We start from the raw sequence: 19,450 nt of genomic DNA, 5'->3' as shown, positions 1-19,450 counted from the left end.
TCATCCGAAAATAAAAACGCAGAAATTTTTGATGATATTAAAAATATATTAATATTTACTTCTTTGTAACAACTTAGAAAACATAATAGGAACGGTTAAATAAAACAGTCAACGGTTTTAATGACCCCTCGATACGTTTATCAAGCCGGTTATTAATTACAGCACTTGATATATTAACACTATTAATCATAATTATAAATAAACGTATTATTGTTTTGGTTTGCAAAAAACAGAGCGCTATTATTTATGTATCATATTATCCTATTTGTCAACGATCGGTGGCGTATAACAAAAAAGCAATTATGAGGAATTAATCATGAATATAATGTCGGTTTATAATTACCGATAAGCCAGATGTTATTATATTGTTTTTACTTAATTTAATCCATTGAATTAAGCGCATTATTTTATGGGATTTCGGCATTTAAACCTTTATATAATTAATAAATGAAAAGCAATCAGATACATTTTAGAACGAATAAAACATTCTGGTGTCCTCATTAAATATACAGAAATTCCTCTAAGCTTAAATACGTTTGTTTTTAAATTCGAGGAAACCAACGTTTTTATTTTTGGTGGATGCGCCAGGGTTAAAAGATAGAAGAACTTGGTGTGTTAAAATATATTTCTATAACTTTATATTTTTAATTTTTAGTCTGATAGATGTTTCAATTAATTTTATGCTAAATATATAGATAAATGATATTTGTTAATTAATTCGTTTAGGTTTGTTTTATATAGAGACAGAAAAAAACTTCTCCATGAGCAGTCGTGGCCGAGCGGTTAAGGCGTCTGACTAGAAATCAGATTCCCTCTGGGAGCGTAGGTTCGAATCCTACCGACTGCGACCTGTCTTTTTTTATTTACGGACTATTATAAATAGTACTTATATCATTAATAACTAAAAATATTAAATGCATTTTTAATAATGATAATAGTTGAGTAATGAATGAAAATAATATAATTCATTATGAATGATTTGGACAATTATTATTGGAAATATAATAATTAATTTAGAATATTGCCGTCTACCTTAACACCAAAAATGTCCACGAAATTTTTATAATTCATCTTCCATAAGAACATAATTTTACGAAGAATGGAACAATATACAGTGAGTGTTAGTAATTATGAAAATGTAAGGAACAATAGTGATATGAACCTGATTATTTGGCTTATCAAAGCCAGTTCTTAGTCAGGAATAGTTATGAAAGCGTCCGTTTTTTTGGAATACAAGGAGAATTTTGATTAACTTAGCTACGAACTAGGAAAAGAGTAATTTCCTATAGTTAGTATAATTTTTATAACCAGTTGGATGCAAAAATATCTTGAATATGTCTCGGTGGAAAATATAAACTATTATCCACCACGGCAACAAACATAACAATATTTTCGCCAAATATATCGCCAAAAGCGTCAAAAGTCACAGAGAGTGACTTCTGACTCTTTTAAAATCCTAACAAATTCGTGAAAAAATATTTTCATAAACATGTATAGCTGCCGTGGATATATAGTAGGATACAAACTATCCAATTATCCCAGGTTATTAGAAAAACCACTATAGTCCACAGTGTAATGATATGTTTTTCTGAATATTTCTTTAAATTATGCCTATAATAAAAGTAACAAATTATAGATGATGAAGTAAACAATTTTTGAATATGGTATAAGAATCTTTGTGCGAATATATAACTATAACATCATAAGCCATTTTAAGTATTTAATATTTATTAAAATTTTATTAATTTATTTTGTGGAAGGTTTTAGCAAGTTTGTTTTATAATTAATAAATAAAAGGATTTGTAAAATTATTATTCATCATATATAAAAGTCTAGTTTGTTCTGTACTAAATTAATATTACTTAAAATAATAATAGCAAAATGTGATTATCATATCAAAATTTGCATACGATTGAACTAAAATAATTTGTATAAATTAAAATTAAAATTACGGTCGTATATAAAGTGACTAAATAAATATAGATATTTGCATTTACATAGTAGAAAATAAATCAGAGGTAATAACATAACAAATACAGGAAAAACCTTAATCTTTCTTTATTCCGTGCCTTCTTTGGTTTTTGTATACTATGTATTCACCAGATATAGTGCCTTGTGAACATGAAGCAATGCATTCTCGCAAACATATATACGCATGTACGAGAAAATATATGGCTATATCATTGTCGTCGTACTATCTAAATCGGCGGCTTCGAATATGTATTTTAACAGCGTCTTGACACGGTGTTTCATATAAAAATAACCAACAAAAATCAATAGTCGCTTTTATTACTCATCCTTTTGTCCTTACAAACACCGGAATAGGTTTAATGGCCGCCACGACGTTCTTTTGTCAGCACCATAACTTGCCCAGAGTAGGCGTGGCAAACGCAAATACACCACGAAACGTATTCAAAAAGGTCGCACTCATCGACCGCGCAAACACGCACTGAAATCATCATCGCGAGGCACTGGGCATCGACACGCATCTCATCATGATATCCCGGAAAATTGTCGAAAAAAAATCGAGTTCGAAGGAACACGAAAACTTTAAATCCAGCCGGCCGTGGTCGGCGTTGAGCTTGCAGTCGGCCATCTTGCCCCATAAAGGCTCTCTCCGTCTCTCTCCCACCGGCTGGTGATCAGTCAATGGATCTCTCGGCCCGATTCAAAGCCCGAATATTTTCGGAGGCTTTTTAGGTCTTACGTACGTGTTTACCTTAAGTATGTTATTTTTCTTTCTTTTATGTTTATAAAAGGTTCGCCGCGGTGTAGAGATGGATGTTGGTAAGTAAGAGGAAGTTTGGAAATGTAGAACTATTAAAAGATAGAAAAAATGCGGGCTAGTTTTCGTTTATATAAAAGTGAGGTTCGGTAGGCGACAACAGCAATGATGCCACATCTACTGATATGAAGCCAGTGTGTATGGTTAGGTGGTTTTTGCTAAGTATATTGTTTGCATGAACCTTAGAAAATATTCCTAATTAAATTACCATAAAAAAACAATATTAGTTCAAAGAACAAAGAACCAGATAATAAACGTTATCAATAAACAGTTTAATCGTAACTTAACCTCGAACAATATAGAATTAGTGATAGTAATGATACAAAGATTACACGGAAGGTATAATAATGAAAACTGTGTCATTACAATTGGAAGTAATTAGATTTAAAATATTTATTTACGGTGATAATTATTTATACGGCTTTAAGCGACTTCAATGTTCTGAATTGTTATTTTTATATTCATTAATTTGATTATAATTTTATTATTATGACACCTCCTTATAAAATGTTTAAAATTTTATCAAGGAACAATACTATAAAGTATTTCTTAAATATTATGAAATAAATTATAAAGGTGCTTTTGATGGTGTAAAAAGCTAAAATAATAATTGGAGAAACACTAACCCAGATAATAAATGTTAACAATAAACAATAAATAATATAATTGCAATATATTCTCGAATAGCAGATAATTAGAATTAATGAATTAATAGAAGAAAAATATTATAAAATATAGGTCATTAATAATTATATTATTTATAATAATAATTATAAATGATTATAAATTATAAATGGTATTAATGCAATAATCATTATAAAATATTAGCTATATAGCTTTAAGCGACTTTATTATACTTTATATTACATTGATTATGATATTTATTTGTATTTTACTGTCATAATAATTTTAATGATTATATAAATGACGACTTTAATGACATAAATTGTCATATTTATATTCATTACATTGATTATAATTTTATTGTTATAAAACTCTAATCTAAAATTTTAATCAAGGAATAATACTATAAAGTATTTCTTAAATATATTTTAAGAGATTGGTAATAAGGACATTTTGATGGCGTAGAAAACTACAATATTAGTTTAAGATAGAGTGACCCAGATAATAAAGCTTAACAATAAACAGTTCAATTGCAATGATCTCTAACAGTAGATATTTAGAATTAATGAATTAACGATAGAAAAACAAGGAAGGTATAAGAAAGAAAACTATCATTAATAATTCAAAATAATTGAAATATTTACGATACAAATTAATTATATAGCTCAAAGCGACTTTATTGTACTTTATATTACATTTATTATGATATTTATTTTTATATAACTGTTATAATTATTTCCAATTTTGTTGAAGGAATAATACTATAAAATATTCTTTTAGTGTTATAGAAGAAATTGGTAATAATATCATTTTGATAGAGTAGGAAAAAATAAACTACAATATTAGTTGGAGAAATAATGACCCAGATAATAAACCTTGTCAATAAACAAATACAACAATCATAATATGATCTCAAACAATAGAAAATTAGAATTACTTACATTACATTGATTATGATTTTGTTGTTATAAAATTTTGTTATAATAATTTTCAATTTTATTCAAGGAATAATTTTACAGAATATCTTAAATATTTTGAAAAAAATTCGTAATAATTTCATTTTGATGGCATAAGAAAAAAATAAATTTCATTATTAGTTGAAGAAATAGTTTTTTAGTTTGATACGGAAATAGTAAACATTGTCAATAAACAATTTAATCATAATATGATCTCACCAATAGAAAAATTAAATTAATGAATTAATAGAAGCGACACGTAGTGGTAAAAATGCTAAGGAAGGTATAACAAAATTAAGTCATTAATAATTAGAAATAATTGGATTTATTGTAATAATTATTATAAAATATTAATGGTAATAATTAATTATATGCCTTTAAGCGAATTCAATGATCTGAATCATTATTTGTATATTCATTATAGTATTCATTATTATATTGCATTGAATATGATTTTTTTTCAGTGCGTATCATTTTATTTAAGTATATGCACTTGAATAATTAGCTTTTTAAGAAGAATATATTCAAATACTTGACACCAACTATGAAATATATAAAATATATTATTTAAAATATTTATTATTATTATATTTATATATAGTTATTTATTTTGACATTTAGATTTATTTACGTCACAAAATAAATAATAGTAAGTCATTGAGTTAATATGCATGACATGACAAGTTTTTACTTAACTAAGAACATATTATCAACAGGCCATTCTAATTGATTAAAAATAATTTGCTAGAGCAGTAGCCATAACAAAATATATTTAGATGATATTTAAAACACACAGTTATAATTGGGTATACACATTTTGTTGTTCATTAATGAAGACTAAAGTAGATTAATGTAGACTAATTCTCATTTTTGTGTGGATAATTAAAAGTTCGTTAAACGTTAGCACAAACTTAGCAATTTATATATACAAAATTGTTTGCACATAATAATGTTTCATTCTAAACGAATTACTATTAAAGTTAGTAACTATATAATATATAGTTATAGTACTATATATAGTTTATAGTTTATATACATTCCATTTTAAATATTAAACGATTAAAGACATTAATTTAGTATAAAAGATGTAGTAGTGTTTCGCATGTTTTAAGAAATTTATAATTTTAAATATTTAAAGGTTCTGAGCTGATTTAGCTATTTAGTGAATCTTGAATGTCAATATCCAAAAAGGGATTTACAACACAACATAGGATACATGTGAGTTTTTTAAACTTTTCAAGTTTCATTTTTAATTAAATGTTTTACGTAAAAATTGACTATTATATTATATATTATTATGTATTTTGAAAGAGATAACAAAATAATTCTAAAGTGGTGTACTTGCGATGTCTATTGTTTAATTTTTTTATAGGTTATTATAAGGTGAATATTATATAATATAATATTATATGATGATAACAATTAAGATTAAGATAACAGTTAAGAAAATATGCTGTATTATTAATAATCGTACATCTTAATCAAATATTTGACAATCAATGATTTGCCTCTAGTATAACATACCAAAATATATGTTGTACGTAATATTACTAGATAATATAAGTTAGTATAACTTCTAATTTACTAATGAAATATATTAACACAATTTTTTTTAATTAAAGACAATTTATTTGAAATAACTTCTGCTGCTACCTTAAGTTAATTAATACTAAGAAACATGTGTCATAAAAAATTAATCACTTGACACTTGGTATTTATTAGAATGATAATATTAAATTAAAATAAAAGGACCGCATTTATTATTTATCTTGGATATGAAATCTGTTTTTAATGTGACATGTTTAACACTAAGAGTGCCGACTTGGTGGCGCAGTGGTAAAGGCGATGGGACGGTCCAGCTACTGTTGCGATAGCTGCGGGTTCAAATCCTGCTAGGGCATGGTCGTAAATTTATGTTTGTGAGGGTTTAAAATTTGTGAATGTTCTAGACAAGAGTGTAAAATCCGACAAGAAAAATGATCCCAGTCACGCCAGTAACCAGGTTTAGAAAGACCGGATGGCTCCTGGGATGATTTCTAAAGTTGATCATTCGCCAGTCTGTAAGGAGTAAGTCTAGGAGAACCCATCGGCCCTATCTATCTCTATCAGTCTCTGGTTAAATAATGTTTATACATGTCACTGCTGAATTTTTTAATATATGCACCTCACTACACAACACTACATAAGATCAGATGGTTTGATTCTTTTGAGTCTGTGTCCTGTTCTGGCGGTATCCAATAGTTGCAATATTTAAATATTCGTATGAGAATGGAGTCTTTCCTCATGCCCCCTTGCAATTCTCTTGATTTCTTGACTGACTGTGGGTATCTGAAGGTCTCGATGTAGGTAATCAGTCCTATAGTATTTGGGCGCACCCACAATACCTCTCAGGACTTCGTTCTGAAAAATTTGTATTTGATTTATGTTACTCTTTGTAGAACATCCCCATAATTGAACTCCGTATGTCCATATAGGTTTTAGTATTTGCTTATATAATAGGAATTTATTATGTACTGATAACTGTGATTTTCTTCCAACTAGCCAGTACATTTTCCTATATTTCAATTCCAGTTCTTTTCTTTTCTTCTTTATATGTTCCTTCCAGCGAAGTTTTGCATCGAGATTCATTCCAAGATATTTAGCGTTGTTGCTATATAGAATGATAGCGTTACTTAATGTTATTGGTGCTTGTGCGGTATGTTGATAGGTGAACTGCACATGTACAGATTTACTTTCATTAATTCTTATTTTCCAAGTTTGTGTCCAATTATTTATATTGTCACTTGCCTGTTGTAATTTTCGCGAGGCTTCTTTACTATTGTCTCCGACAGCTATAATCGCAGTATCATCGGCAAATGTAGCCATCGTAATATTTTCCATTTGCGGTATATCACAAGTGTAGAGTAGATAAAGCATTGGTCCCAGTACACTTCCTTGTGGACACCTGCTTTAGTTTATTTTATTGTAGAGTAAGCTTCCTCTTGTTTGATTCTGAACATTCTGGTTGTAGTGTATGATTTTAATAGTTCGGTGTTTTGTTTTGGTAGTATTTTCTGTAGTTTCTGAACAAGGCCTTCATGCCAAACTTTATCGCATACTTTTTTACTTTCGTAGGCTTTTTCAATAACATCTGTTATTCTGTGGACCTGGTCAATTGTTGAGTGCTTGCTAATAAACCCAAACTGGTATGTTGGTATTAGGTTTTTTCTCTCTATGATCGGTTTTATTCTTTTCAACAGGAGTTTTTCAAAAACCTTAGATATTACTGGCAGCAGTGATATAGGTCTATAGGCTTTTATTTCGTTTGCTGACTTCCCAGGTTTTGAGATCATTATAATTTCAGCCATCTTCCAAATGTCTGGGACATGTTTTAATCTATAGGCTGTATTGATCAAGTTGATGAGTTTTACAATTCCCTTTCTTGGTAGTTTTTGCAGTAATTCTCCTGTTATTAAATCGTAGCCTGGTAATTTCCTGGGGTTAATTAGTTTTAATAACTTTGGTTAACTCTTTCGGCGTGACTAATTCAATCACCGAATTTTCAGCTCCTATGTCCGGCAAATTATGTTCAATTATAGTTTCGTTTGGTTTGAAAGTTTTTCTAGATATTCAGCAAATGCTTCTGCTTTTTGGTGACAACCAATTCCCACATATTCTTATAGGTGAACTGTGTAGACACGAGCGCTTTAAATATTTTGTGGCTATCCAAAGTGAGTAATCAGGGAAACAATGTTTATAATGTTGAAAATAATTGTAACAGAAATGTGTAACATATATTGCTTTTTGATGCATAAGGTTAATAACTCTAAATCTAAAAAAACATTAGAATTTCCGATAACAGCTTTCAGATAACTCTAACTCCAAATGAAGCCTTATGGCAAACTAATCGAAGCAAACTCAATTCAAATTGCTGCTACTATCCTACTTTATTGTCGAGGAAAAGCAGAATATTTAGCAAATTTAGAATAATTTTCAAGCGGAATATTATTAAAAGCCAGAGGGTGATATTTAACGGTAACTAATTCATTTTTTAAATATTTTTGGTATCATAAACTCGCGCAGATATTATGTATATACAAAATTTGTTTTTTCAGTTATTATTGATTGAAGTAAATACGAATATTGTTATTATAATAATAATTATTAATTACTGATAATTATTGATTACTGATAAACTTAGTTATCTTTTTCATTATTTGAAATTGATTCAGAAAGAGTTAGTTGTGTTACATATTACGTTGACTTAATTTATGCGCGACAAGCTCGTTTACTTCGCGTAATTTATATTCAAAAGTAATCCCTAATTTATTGGGAAGAAATATTTTGTAAACCGTGTAATAATAATGTAGATTAAAGGTGATTGCATAACAAATAGCTAATAAAATGATTAAATTGTGGATTATATTCAATGAGAGTTTATTAAACATCATGCATCACAAATGCATAAACCAGGAACGGTGTTTACGTTTCCAAGTTGTTTGGTAGTTCTTTGCCCGAGTCACAAATCGATTGATAGCGATGACGTACGTGCTGTATTATTTTTAGGTCTTGGAAGGTGTTATTTCCCGAAATTTTTGCGTACAAGGTCGACGAAATATTATATATAATAATAAAAGCGATAAATTTCGCATATTATTGCTGCCTGGATGTCACCAAACGATATGCAAAACGGTAAGACGAAAATAGTCGTCGTAAATACGTCAAAGTCTAGTTTTCGATCGAATAAAATTCGCTTTTAATTGCGCTGAAGATGTGTCCGATGGGATCCGTTTGAAATCCGACCGACAAAACAAAGTTCGTATGTTTTGAGTAGCCAAACGGGCGGACGAGACAGTGTTGTCCGCGGCTAGATGTCGACCGGAGAAGCGTTCGAATTTTTTGTTTTGAAATATGCGTGAGAAACCTAGCATTAGGTCTGTATTGCGCAATAAAAACAGTACAGGTTGGTGTGTTTTCCCTCTGAATATATTAAAATAAAACGTCTAGTACCTTAAAAATGGAATAACATTACGTGTATAAGGAAGTAATCCAGTTTCTTCAAAATAAAATATGTAACAAAGTAATCGCCATGGGAAAAATGCTTTGCCAAATTAAACTAAGGACAGTATCGTTAATTTCAATACAATAAGGTCACTTGAATGCCTGCAGTTGTCATCGAAATACTCGATTCTGATTAATAATATTTAATTTTCCATAAGGGATGATGGGGGGTGGAAGGTTTGGAAAGCCTCACGGAATATCATAAGGGCATAGGGCTCTAGTGAGATATCACCTGTATTTATATTTTTATAAAAGTATTGAAGAAAGTATCGCTAATCCGCGATGTGAGGACCAATACATTCATGTACCAACACTTTTTTAACGTTTAAAAAAATGTAGTATTAAATTGAACTCAGTTTTATTTTAAATTATACGATTAACTTTTAAATTACACAGCAATCTGTTTACTATGTTAGTGTCAATTCGCTAACAGTATGACAAAATCATATTTAAACTAATACTTTAAGTGTTAATGAAAGGTTTTTGATAATTTTTCCTCACAATGAATGCCACTGGTCATAAAAGGCTAAAATAGCATATAAAGCTAGCTCTTAGGCATCTAAACGAATAATTAGAAGGTGGACAGTTTCATCCAATTTGATAAAGATATTTAAAAAAAGGGTTTACAAAAGAAAGAAATTGTTTTCAATAAAGATAACCTTAAGAAGGAATGAAAAAATATAATCTAAACGAATGAATTAAATAACTAAGCGATTCGTTTAATTCGCCGGGTTTGCTAGCCTCTAAGTTCTAAACCATTTCACAGGTCTAGACCTAACCTCAGTCTAACCATTTCAAGAGTTCATGAATGATCATGATGATGAATGATCCATTTTTGAAATTATATAACACAATAATAATTTCTGAACATATCCAAATTGTTTATACGAACTTAAGATTAAACATTATTTTACATGTTACATTACATAATGTCAAAAGAAATTAATTTAACTATTATTTTGTTTGTCTGTATTGTGTGTTTAATATTTCTAAATAAATGAAAAAAGTCTAAAAAACGAAAACATCATTGCGTGTTTTTATAAAACCAAAGTTATAGTTTATCATATATATATATATATATATATATATATATATATATATATATATATATATATATATATATATATATATATATATATATATATATATATATAAGTAAGAGTACAATTTAATTCTGGCGATTTTTTGACTGATTTTTTTTAATTGACTCTAGATAATAAATATATTAAAAATTATTATTTAAAATGCTGTTCTACTATACTGACCCAACTGGTCGTTTGGGTCTCGGTTAAAATGAAAGTATTTTATTAAAGTTCTACAGATGATTATCGGAAGGTAGTATTTAAGTATTTATATGTACATGTAATGGGTTTCTGAAAATAAGCTTTGTCTTATTCGATATGTTATAAGTTACATCATCTATTGTAAATATATACAAAAGCAATGCTGTATGTTTGTCAAAAATAAAGGTATAACAATACCGTATAATTTGTTTATTTATATATTTTAAAATCTAATTATTATATTGGTTTATCAGAGTTTATCTGGACCGGACCTACTGCTTAACATGGGCTCCGAACCACGGTCATTGGTTCTTTTACCTTTTCGAAAATCACGATTATAAACAATCACAAACATAAATTTACAACCATGTCCCAGTACTTGAAGCCGTGACTATTGTCTTATCGCCTTGACCAGTGCGCCAACTATATCGGCTATATAGTGTACTGTCCTGTGTACAGTAGTATACTTTTACTCTATTATATTGATTATAACAATGAAGAGTTCCTCAGCTTCTCATAAGAGCTTGGTAGGCAAGAATATTTTTCACAATTTCTTGATCAGCAATGCTTCTAAATAACAGGTCAACTGAAATGTTCCTGGCCTGACACATAGATGGCGCTACTAGAATCAATGTTGCTACCTCTGACCCTCAAAAGACGCGTGTATAAATTTGACAGTTATTGTGAAAAAAATGGATAAAAAGGAATTTCGCGTATTGATAAAATACTGATTTTTGAAGGGAAAAAATTCAGTTAAAGCAAAAACTTCCAAATCCACAAAATGACTTTGAATGACCGTAAATTGAAATTGAATGAAATAGCAGATACTCTAAAGAATATCAACTGAACGTGTATATCAAATCATTCACGAATATTTGGGTATGAGAAACCTTTGTGCAAAGTGGGTGCCGCGCGAGCTTACTTTTGACCAAAAACAACGACGAGTTGATGATTCGGAGCAGTGTTTGAAGATAATCAAGCGTAATAAACCCGAGTTTTTGCATTGATATATGACAATGGATAAAACATGGCTTCATCACTTCACTCCGAAGTCCAATCGACAGTCATTCAAGTGGCCGTATTTGAATATTTACTTTGATAATTCAAACTATAATGTAGTATGTATTATTTTTGTATATTTATCATGGTTTAAAGGTATCAAGGTGTAGTGGCAGTGGAAGAACTTGTAAAATTGTAAAGTTAAGTAAGCATTATTATATATAGGCTTTTATAAAGAATGCTCCAATGAAACTGTTTGAGCTTCTGTAGTGGTAATGAAATAATAATATAACTTTCAATAAAACTAAGTCAATATGGAGATGGATGGGTAATCTTCAGTTGATATTCATTTAGGATAAGGAAAAACTTAAAATCAGTTTCATTTCAAAATACAAAATTGAATTAGTATTACGGAATAAGTTAATTAATTATTATGCCATTTTGCGCTTAGAATTCATTTTGTATTATGACTAAATCATCAAATATTCCGTTCCCTTGCCTGATAATCCTGCTGCAATTCTGTCACTTTCACTTTCGTGTGGAATTATTCTTTCTGTGTTCTTTTTACTTTTTGGCCACCAGGTTAAAATTAATTTGGGTGGTCGTGACGGGTGGGGTACGGCAAGGGTTTGCACGGAACGCCATAAATACTTCCGTTTCTTCGAAATTAAATATCACGCAAACGAGTTCGACGGCACGACCACTTTATTTATTTATTTAGCTGCGTAGTGGAATTATGTTGACGCTGTACGAAAAGCAGAAAAAATATAATTGCATATATATCAGGTGTGATATTTAATTATAAATAATTTCTTATCAATGACTTTATTAATGTTCATTAATGATTTGGTGAAAGCAATCGATGTGAGGGAGTTTGTCTGTTATAACATCTAAATTGTAACCGTAATTGTAAATGTGTAAACTATTTATTTTAGTAAACTATTTTTTGCAATAAAATGCTTTATCCATTTTAAAATGCACTTATTTTTATTTAGCGTTATTATATTTAAATTACTTTATTTCAGCCAAACAATAAACAGTCTAAAATAGATGCAAAGCATATTTATCTCGCCGAAACAGTTATAAAGTTGTTTCTTCAGTAGATATTGGAACAACTTCAATCATACAACGGCTACAGGATTATTGAAAGAAATACCACGAAAGAGAGAGAGTCAAGGCAGAACAAGTCAGGTCTTCCTTCCATATCTAAATTAGTTGAGAAACTAATGCTGAAACACGTTAAAGTTTTACCAGATGTCCAGTTTAGATTTTGAAATCACCAATCAATGGACAACTAAATACATATAATAATAGCAAATAATGTAAGTTATTGAAAAAGCGCTGAAGAAAAAAAAACAGCCCCACGATATTCTTGGACGTCTTATAGACCGTGTTATGGCATTTGGAACCAGATCCACAAGCTAATAGTTCTTTTGAGTAGTACCTCTCCTTGGTTGCATGTACGGGCATTATCAGTATTCCAAGTTCTTTCGTAGGAGTAGTCTGTTGATAACAGTGCTTGGAACATTTTCCGCCGACAGAATCATTATGTTAAAAGATACATCATTCCCAGAGCTACAGAAAAACTACAAGTGACAATAGCAATAAAAATAAAGATAATAATTTACAAATGAACTAGAGATTGAAAAATACACCTTAATAACTTTAAATCTGCCCTTGTTAAGTCTGTTTTGCGGAGAAAAGATAAAAACCTTAGTAATCTAACGCTAATAAGGCAAGCTTCTACTAATTATCAACGCCTATCGGTCTGTAATGCATCTACGACGCTATCTAATATTTTGTTGTAAGCTTTAAGCTTAAATTAGTATTTTAATTTGGAAAATACATATTGATGTATTTGTCTTGAAGTCTTGTCTCGTCTTGCTTGTGAATTTATTCAAGAAAAAGATCAAATAAATTATAATAGCCGTATCTAGTAAAACATGCAGTAAAAGATCATATCATATATAATGTATTAAAATTTTATTTAATACAGAAACATTTAATATATTATGTGCTGTGTAATATAACATTTACGCAATATTTGTATTATACGCAGTGTTTGTATTCAGATAAACTTTATATAAACATAAATACCATTAGTAATCTGAATTTAAAATATGAAATTATAATATTTCAACAATATAACATTCTCAAGAATTAATATGTTATTATAATATAATGTAAATATATTTACTCTAGTTGAAAACCACGGAATATATGGGGATATCGTAAATATAATACTAAAATTATAAAACATAATTATCTAGATATATTTAAATAATCTTCTCTAAACAAAAGCAGTTTGGTTATGTATGGCGTTGAATTAAAAATTGTTAATAATAAGTCATAAAAATGCTAACAAAAGATAATGATCAAAATGCTCATTCAGAGTTACCCGGATCTTCATTCTAGATTTTTTTAATGAGGTGTCATGCTGGCAATAACAGTATATATTAAAATTCAGGGGCTGATGAGACAGCTATATATTGTCTAATATTTCAAAATCAAAACTTTGTGCTTTAATTTTAATATATTTGCAAGATTTTTTGAATGACTTAAAAATAGAATATGACAAAGAAGTTAACTGTTTACCTTACCTTTTCATTCTTGAAATATATCAAAATAATAATGACGTACTATGAGTTCTCCAATAATATATTGCGTAGGTCCTATCTTAACATACATATTATTAATATTAATATATTAATATACATCTAGTTTCTCGTTAGTTAATTTATTTACACTGTTCTTTAAAATAGATAAAAATAAAACACATATTCGATTAACTCTTATCGTCGCAAAATTAGTTTTTGATAAAGATCTGCTTTTGAATATAGAATAAGTATAGAACATAATGAGTGTAGCATAATTTAATAATAAGTTTTTGTTGTTAACTATTCCAGCTTTGTATTAAATATGCTAAATATTTATTAAACGTTAAGCATTTAATTGTTTGTATTATAGCATGAACAGTGCTGGTGGAGTTTAGTGTTAAATAAGTTTGTTTATTATTTTTGTGGTTTTTGCTACTAAATCTATTATGTATAATTATGGCACGTCTTGTGTTCAGTCACATCACATTAATTTTTCTTACGAAATATCTTAATAGTTCATAAAATTCAATATAGATAGAGTAATTTAATGTGCTATTTATTATAGAAAACAAAAGAAAAGTCGAAAACACGTAAATTAGTATAGTTTTTCTTCCTAGCTGAAAATATAACTTGGATTATTCTGGGCATCATTTAAACTTTTTATTATGCATTTGAGATGGTATAAGTGTAAGATTTCTATTGAGAACGAGATAAAGTAGTCGATGGCATTGTTTCCATTAAAAAGTTGATTCAAATAGGGGTATTAAAATATGAAGTAACAAAAATATTGTTTTGAAATTATACCTATTTAATTTATTAGATGAAATATCGGTTGGAGAGAAAATGTTAATATTGATATTATAATAACATTAAACCATATTAGTTAATATTAATTGATTCATATATTCCTTCTTGTTTATTTGCGGTAACTATACCAGTAAAATATGTCAAAGTCTCAAAATATCTTGGTAGGTACGATGGAAAAACGATGGTAGGTACATTTTATATAGACAAAAGTGGAGACATTGTTTTTGGTGTTTTGGAATATTTATTGTCGATTAAAATAAAAGTGTTGTTTATAAAGAGATACGGTTGCATCAAGACTGATAAATCAGTAGTTGGTACATCAAAATCTGCAAGATCCAGGTATCTCGTTCCTCTTCTGATACTAATTAAAATATATGCAGTAAAAATATGATGATATTAACTTAAATTTCAAAAGCAATTTTCTGCTTCAATTATTAGGTGTTTGCATGTATATTGATCAGCAATATCTATTGGTAATCTATTGGTCAACCGAAATGCGAAGTATCCTTGTCAAAAATGTTAAATAAAGTAACTTATATAACTTATTGCATTTTCGATACCGATTCTTTTTGTTGTTTGGTTTGAAGAAAGTTACTCAAACAGTTTTAAAACGATTTAAAAATGGTGATTTTGATGTCATTGACCTAAGACGATCTAAAGGTCTAAAAAAGTTTGAAGACAATAAATTAAAATTAGATTTATTGGACGAAAGGAGGCTCAAACTCTCGAAGACCCTTTGATAGTTTGGTAGTTGATGAATCATCTTTTTTCAAACATTTACATGGGATAGAAAAGATCCGAAAGCATACCTGACGTATTGTGACCAGCCATCAAAAGTATATAGAGAGATAAGACAACACTGAAGCTGAGTATATAAGTATTACTGTGCATATGACGGGATCAGCAAGGTGTAATGTATTGCGAGTTGCTAAACCTGAACTAAACTGTTGCTACTGATGTATTTCGGCGTCAACTGAACAAAATGAACTAGGCATTGTCCTAAAAAATTATATAAGAAATATGGACCATCAGACGCAAAGTCAACTTTTTTACATGACAGTGTTTGGTTGCAGGGTGCAGGAGTTTCGAGAATATAATTTTGCAGCTGGAATGGGAAAAAGAAGCCTCAACGGATTCAACAGAAATTTCTTCTGATTACTATTTGTACTGATTGATACAGCATGGTTTGCCTGACACACAGTTTCGAAATGCTGAAGTACGAAAAATGATTCGATCGCTGCTAAACCAACAACAATACTTAGACACCGACCATATTACTAAAATGATGGGAAAAAGTGGTAGAGAATGATAAATGAATATATATGATGAATGATGAATTATAATATATTGTACCAATTTTCACATATAACAATAATTTTTGGATAGAATAAATATTGTACTTGAAGAATAACTTTATCTATCTTATCTATCTTAACCAATTATTTATCTGTCACACTGATACTGACCCACTGGCTTGATCGAGGTAAAACTGATTTGAAAGTTTTTCTACGTCTCTTCTTATCCAAGCAGTAGCACTAGCCAATGCTATGAGGATAAGTTGTATTTTGTTGCATATTTATGATTATATTTTGATTATTTCTTTTTGCACCCAGATATGGTAAACTTTCGAATCTTGATGATGGTTTAATGAATTCAACATTAACGAACAGCATACATTCCTTGCTTGAGGTCAGATATTTTCTGATTAGGTATTCCGTATTAACAACATTTTTATCAGTAAGCCTCTCGCATAAGAGAAAAGTAAAACCGCCCACGTTAAACCGTAAAATAGTCTTAAATGTTGACGCGCCCCTAACTTAAGGAACTTTACTGTTTTTAAACGCAATAAAATCGGAAAAAATGGCAACGAACAATGTCCTAAACAAGCGTTTCTGACTCGTATTTTGACGTGGACTCCCGAAATACCGCCGCATATACTTAAGAATCTCGCTAAACCCAAACGGTTTCGACCGAATAAACTGGAAATTCCTCGGAAAAAAAATGTGCAAGCCATCGTAATTAATTGGGCAGATTTGGGTAGATTGCAATTTTGGGACGCAATACCGTTCTCGCCGTCATCTTAAAAACGGTATCCGCGACACGGGCTAATACCGAATGTGCCACTCACACTGGCATACTGGCGAAGGCCATTCGATAAAATTGCCAATTTAACTGCCGCGTTTAATTAAAGCGAGATAATTTTTTTTGGTTTATCTCTACACGGGTCGTGGTCCGCCTCACAAAAAAAAACTGTCGGTTGGGAAACGGGGGGCCGGCTACGGTTTGCACGGAACGTCATAAATACTTCCGCTTCATCGGAATGAAATATCACGCGACATTTTATTTTGGGTGCTGTGCGTAGTGGTGTGATGCCAGTTTTCAGATGTAACGTACCGGCTAGTGACACGCCTTACATTTTCGATGTTCTCACCAGGCATAAACTCCTAATTAAAATCGTTGAAATCCCAACTGTCTCGGAACGATGAAACTTATAATGCATCAAGACTCCTTCTGGAATCTGAGTAGATATTTTTAAACAGTCACACAACTAAAATCTCATGCTAGATATGCTTTAATGCTTCTGTTAAAAACTGTGATTTTATTCATTAAAATTAATGTTAATATTAATTAAAGTGATAGAAACTATATCCTCATTCTAATTTTAAAAATAATTAAACACTTTACAATTTTCTGCTTTATTTTCTTTAGAAAGATATATAGATATTGTCAGATTCTTTTTTATTTAATATTATTTATTAGTCTTATAAAATACAAATATTTATTAATTTTAACTTATTATTTTATACGGTTTTGCGTACTATGTAACTAAAAATATATCGAATCTTTAGTGAATTTATAGATTCACTTCAAAATATGTTTAGTTATTTATAAGCAATCGTAAATCTACGTAACTAAATTATTAAATACTCATTTTTCATGTTCTTGCAAATATTCGTATAAATTTCAAAAAGTATTTTGATTTGGATAATAAAAATTATTAAGAAAATAAAAAAAATTACAATCCCCATTTTTAGTTGACAAAATAATTGCTATTTTAATAATTGTAAAATTAATGTTACTATTTATTGTAATTGTTTTATGTTATTATTTATGTAACTATTTATGTTAATATTAATTCTATAACGTAAAACCAATGCTGGTGAATTTAAAAATTAATTAAAATATGAAAGATATGTTAATGTACCCTGGGTATGCGTTTTCTTTTATCAATACTTGTGATTTACTATATATGTATTTATTAATGTGAATATTCTTATGACGGTGACCGATCAGCCAAATCAAATGCGCGAACTATATTAAATTAAATTAGTAAAAGATCACATGTTTCGTCTATTAAATATTTGAACTATTGTATATATAATTATTTTACTTAAAATAGCTATAAATTTTCTCATATGCGTAACAATGAGACTATGATTTTACTAATTTTACTAATTGTCCTAAGATTGTCCAAACTTGATTGAATCATAGCAAAACAATCACATACACATTTACTATTGACAGCTGCTACACCAGACAGCCTTCCTATGATTGGTACAGGAATGACAACAAACCAAGCTTTTTTATTTCAGGTTTTTTTCCAACTTGGAGGGTTATTCAGATCTGTACTAGAACATTACATTAATTAATTTTTCACAAGATTCTAGATAAAATATCTAAAGCATATTTATCTCCACCAACACCACGTTAGACGAAAAGCAGAACAGACTAGGCTCAAAATCAAAGAACTCTACTGGCTAGTCTGTAAATACTACCAGCTTTATCTAAAATCAAAGAGGTTCTTGTTTCAGTCTATCATAAAGCCTATTTGGATTTATGAGTTTAAAATATGCCGTTGCTCTAAAATATCAAATCAAATTATAATCCAAAGATGCCAAAACAACTGTATTTTTCGATTAATTACCAATGTTTATCGCTACATAACCAATGAAGGACCACACGGTGATCTTTAAGTCAAATGGATTTACGAAGCTATCCAATATTTCGCCTTAAAACGCGAATACGGTTACTAAATCACAGCAGCACAGAGGCAATATCTACTGAACAACACGCAGGATATTAGAAGATTGAAGCGAACCAAACGACAATGAATGTATAGCGTATAAGAGTTTAATCTTAACTTTAGCTAAAGTAGCCTAATTTAATTTTAATTTGGGAAATATATATTGTTGTATTTATCCCACATCTAATCTGTTTGTATATTGTTGTAAGTATTGATGCCACTGAACAATAGTAGTAAATTTATTTTACAAATTACGATAATTGTTTAGTTCAAACCATATCAAGTTTACTAATAACAGTTTAGTATACTAATAACAGTAATACATTAACAACATT

The 19,450-nt window shown here is 29.4% G+C and overlaps 1 long non-coding RNA gene and 1 other non-coding gene across 3 annotated transcripts in view; both read left to right on the top strand.

Annotated features, from left to right (window-relative positions):
* The first annotated feature begins 765 nt into the window (after window positions 1–765).
* TRNAS-AGA (transfer RNA serine (anticodon AGA)) lies at window positions 766–847 on the top strand. Its single transcript has one exon. It is a non-coding gene; the product is annotated as a tRNA-Ser (tRNA).
* Window positions 848–2,659: 1,812 nt separating this feature from the next.
* Window positions 2,660–19,450, top strand: part of LOC143200015 (uncharacterized) — an 83,643-nt gene continuing 66,852 nt past the window's right edge. The window contains exon 1 of one of the 2 annotated variants that reach the window (XR_013006600.1): window positions 2,660–2,787. This is a non-coding gene — a long non-coding RNA (uncharacterized LOC143200015). Of the gene's footprint in view, window positions 2,788–17,471; window positions 17,614–19,450 lie in introns of those variants that run through there. The other variant, XR_013006601.1, reaches the window with a different exon arrangement.

Source organism: Rhynchophorus ferrugineus, unplaced genomic scaffold, assembly GCF_030347505.1.
Source record: "Rhynchophorus ferrugineus isolate W39M unplaced genomic scaffold, kcgeb_rfMv2 rfM1, whole genome shotgun sequence".
NCBI lineage: Eukaryota > Metazoa > Arthropoda > Insecta > Coleoptera > Curculionidae > Rhynchophorus > Rhynchophorus ferrugineus.
This window is presented reverse-complemented; position numbering and strand designations above follow the sequence as displayed.